This window comes from Cervus elaphus, chromosome 23 (assembly GCF_910594005.1).
Source record: "Cervus elaphus chromosome 23, mCerEla1.1, whole genome shotgun sequence".
NCBI classification, from domain to species: Eukaryota; Metazoa; Chordata; class Mammalia; order Artiodactyla; family Cervidae; genus Cervus; species Cervus elaphus.
The window spans coordinates 71,941,375-71,946,069 of record NC_057837.1 but is presented as its reverse complement, the minus strand read 5'-3'; positions in this window follow the sequence as shown (position 1 = coordinate 71,946,069).

The following is a 4,695-nucleotide window of genomic DNA, read 5'->3' as shown; positions in this document are numbered from 1 at the left end:
CCTCCTCCTCCCCTTGGCCCGCCCCTGGCCCGTGTCGGAAAAGCCGTCAGTCCTCGGTCAAGCTCGGTGGAAGGGCGCGAGGCGCCGTAGGAAAGTGGACCATGCCCCCAAGTAGCTCCAATCTGGCCAGTCACCTGCCGAAGATTCCACCATTGCAAACGCATTCTGCTTCTCAATCTTCTAAAAGGCAAATGGGACCGCTGGGATTATAGCAATCCATTCCTTTTATCAATTAAAGTCTGGAAATAGCTGGTTTCTCTTTGAAGCTGTTGTTTTCTAACTTTTCTCCAGAAGGACCTTTAAGGGTTAAAGGGAACACATTATGATCTATTGAACAAACACTTATATAGCACTTCTTGTGTGTCCAGACTCTTGTCCTAAAGGCTTTTCAACCATCCATTCATTTAACCATCACAATAATCCTATTAGCTTCATTTTATAAACAGAGGAGGAAACTGAGGCACAGAGGGTCTAGGTGACCTTGGGCAAGGTCACCTAGCTAGTAAGTGGTGGAGTTGAGATCCAAACCCAGGCTTAGCAGCTCCAGTCTCTGATTTTAGCCATAAGGTCATTATCTGACATTAATATAAAGGACAGCAGAGCAAGCATTTATCAACCCAAGTAATCTACATGCATCAGCTCATTTCATCTGCACAGTAATCATTTTTCCCAGGTGAGGGAGGTGAGGCTCAGAGGCATCAAGTCATTGGTCCAAGGTCACATCTTCACCCCAGAAGACTGAAGCATAACTAAAGAAGCCCTGTATTGGCTTTGCTGTCACATGATTTACCCTAAACATTCATGGGTGTGTGCATGCTAAGTCGCTTCAGTCGTGTCCAACTGTGTGACCCCATGGATGGTAGCCCACATCTCTTCTGTCCATGGAATTCTCCAGGCCAGAATACTGGAGTGGGTTGCCATGCCCTCCTCCAGGGGATCTTCCTGACCCTGGACTTGAACCCAAGTCTCTCACATCTCCTGCAATGGCAGGCGGGTTCTTTACCACTAGCACCACCTGAGAGGCCCAAAATTCATGGAACTTTACGTAAAGTTCCCTAATATATTCTTGCTTGCCTTGCTGTATTTTATTTATCATTGAGCAAATAGATGCAAATAGAAACGTTAGCTTCTCAGTTTGCCCTCTACTGCCCACCCTAGGTCATGCTACCAAGGGCCCTTGAGCCCATCACCCCCAGATCAGTTAGCATATCTTTGGTGGAACGAGTGTCCTTTCTTCTACCAGATAACAACAGTTCTGTGGTCCGAGAGTTTCCTGTTTGTGTTGGTTGCCAAGAACCTTGAAACGATGTTCTAGTTGCCACATCAACCTCCCTGGTTCAGCAAAATCTCTCCCTCTCTTTTTAAAAAATTTACTTTATTTATTTATTTTTGGCTGTGTGGGGTCTTTGTTTCTGCTCTTGGGATTTCTCCAGTTGTGGCAAGTGGGGGCTACTCTCTAGTTGTGATGTGAGGACTTTTCATTGTGGTGGCTTCTCTTGTTGCAGAACGTGGACTCTAGAGCATACAGGCTTCAGTCATTGTAGCACACGGGCTTAGTTGTCCCAAGTAGGCGTGTGAAATCTTCCTGGACCAGGGATCGAACACCTGTCCTCTTCTTTGGCAGGTGGATTTTTAACCACTGGCTAACCAGAGAAGTTTAGCAAATTCTCTTTTTATGAAAGTTTTATTTCTTCCTCAAAATGTCTTGTTCACAGTTTAATTTTGCAAAGGACATGATGTGTCTTGGAAAATTCAAAAATCTGTGAATACAGGAGAGTAAGACCTTAGAAATCTGATAAGTGTGGAAAATCTGGGCCCCATCTGTATCTTTGACCTGAATGCATACAGAGAGCCTGACTCAGAGCAGTCACATTGAAATATGTATTATTTATCTCAATAAACATTAATATTAATCATGTACTCACTATGTGCAAAACACTTTTTGAGGCAAAGTAATAAGACAGACACTGGTTTGTTCTTTGCATTTTTCACTTAGCAATACATCTTGGAAAGACCTTCCTACTAGCACAGGTATAACCCATACTTTATAACAGTCCACGCTGTGTGGATGCAACATAAACTGATGAATATACGTGCTGTCTCCAGTCTTTTGTTATAAAAACAATGTAAATATCCACAGTAAATATCCTTATTCATATAAACTTATGCACATGTTTGAAGATAATCTACATGATAAATTTTAGAATTGGAATTGCTGGATCAAAAGTACGTCTTTGCCAAAGTTCCCTCTGAAGAGGCTGTACCAGTTTATGCATGCATGCTAAGTTGTTTCAGTTTCTTTGCAACCTCATGAACTGTAGCCCACCAGGCTCCTCTGTCCATGGGAGTCTCCAGGCAAGCATACTGGAGTGGGCCGCCATTCCCTTCTCCAGGGGATCTTCCCGACTCAGGAATGGAACCTTTGTCTACTGCATTGCAGGCAGATTCTTTATTGTCTGAGTGACTAGGGAAGCCCATACCAATTTACATTCCGCCACTAATGATCTATGAAACTGCCCATTTCTCTACACCCTTGACAACACAGCATACTTTGAAACCTTTTTTATGTTTTCTATGGGTGAAAATGATATCTTGTAGTTTTTATTTGCTTTTCTTTTTTGACTTTTATTATAAAAAATTCCAACATATGAAACAACAAAGAAAATAGCTCAATGAACACCCATCAATCAATCACCAAGACAGAATCATTGTTAAAATTTTACATTTGTTTAATTGGGGGGGGGGTGCAGTGAGGACTTGAAGTATTTTGAAATAAATTATATGATATTTTGAAATAAATTGTATGATATTTTGAAATAAATTGTATAATATTTCATTCATTAAATATTTCAGCATTACTTTACATCTAACCTAGGTCATTTTTAAACATCATTTTCACATTTAAAAGGTTAAAAATGAGATCCTAATATCTAGCTTAGACCGTAAGTCCCTTACATATGAATGAGTTCCATTCCAAGAGCATATTCATAAATCCAGTTTGTAAGTCTAACAAAGTTAGCCTAGGTACCCTATTAACACAATCGGCTATATACTGCTACACTATAAAAGGTTTATAGTATTTTTCACATATAAATAGCACATAAACAAACAAAAAATGAAGAAAACATTTTTAATCTTACCATACAGTGCCTTGAAAAGTAGTAGTACAATACAGTACTGTAATTCAGCACAGCGTCTGGCATATGGGGCTGGCATCAAGTGTATGGGCAAGAAGAGTTACTGACCAGAAGGAGGTGGGAGATGGTAGAGCTGAAGGACCAACAACAACAGGAGATGGAGGGCAAGCTGCAGTTTCACTCAGGCCTGAAGTCAATGACACAGGTTCTGGTTCTTCGCTGAGTTCAATTCTATCTACCTTTTTGAAAAAACAACCCAGTGATGTCTGGGTAGTAGCTCTCTTTTTCTCACCAGAGATGACACGGTAGCACCGGATTGCATTCTGAGTGGCGGCTGCAACCTACATGTTCATTCTATGTTCAGGTCCTATACCTCAAAAACTAACAATGCTTCCTCAAATAAAGAAAATCCTCTTGCCATTTCCTGCATTGTGGATCTCTTTGACTCTTCAGGGACTTTTTCCTCTTGCCTCTCTTTGTCCTTTCTTTGGGCCTCCGATTCCATCATTGGTAAGTTCCTCCTGTTGCATGGCAAGGGGTTCAGTGCAGCTGTCCTCTTGCAAATGTAGCTTGAAATAAAGATACCGTACTCTACAATACTGTACAGTAAAGTATGGAAAAGCGCAACCACTTGTAGGGGATTTACGCATGTGACAGTGTACACCAGACATATGAACTAGCTCATGTGATTGGACATGTGGATGCGTGTTTGAATACACTTTGAAAGTTTACAACTTGAAGGTTCATATGTAGGGGACTCACTGTATTTGAATTTCTCCAGCTGTACCAGAATGTCTTTATAGCTGCTTTCAATCAAGGATCTTGCAATGAGTTCTGTTTTAATTCTGTTACATCTCTTAAGTCTCTTAATCTAGAATGGTTCTCACCCACTCTCCCCCAACATTGACTCACAAAGAGACTGGACTGGTTGTCTTGTACAATGTCCCACTTTGGGATTTGCCTGATTGCAGCATCCTTTAACTTGTGGTGCGCCCCCACTTGCCCTGCCCCCTGGATTTCTTTAAACTAGTCAGTTCAGTCACTCAGTCGTGTCCGACTCTTTGCGACCCCGTGAATTGCAGCACGCCAGGCCTCCCTGTCCATCACAAACTCCTGGAGTTTACTCAAACTCATGCCCATTGAGTCGGTGATGCCATCCAGCCATCTCATCCTCTGTCGTCCCCTTCTCCTCCTGCCCCCAATCCCTCCCAGCATCAGGGTCTTTTCCGACGAGTCAACTCTTCGCATGAGGTGGCCAAAGTATTGGAGTTTCAGCTTCATCATCAGTCCTTCCAATGAACACCCAGGACTGATCTCCTTTAGGATGGACTGGTTGGATCTCCTTGCAGTCCAAGGGACTCTTAAGAGTCTTCTCCAACACCACAGTTCAAAAGCATCAATTTTTCAGCACTCAGCTTTCTTCACAGTCCAACTCTCACATCCATACATGACCACTGGAAAAACCATAGCCTTGACCAGACGGACCTTTGTTGGCAAAGTAATGTGTCTGGTTTTTAATATGCTGTCTAGGTTGGTCATAACTTTCCTTCCAAGGAGT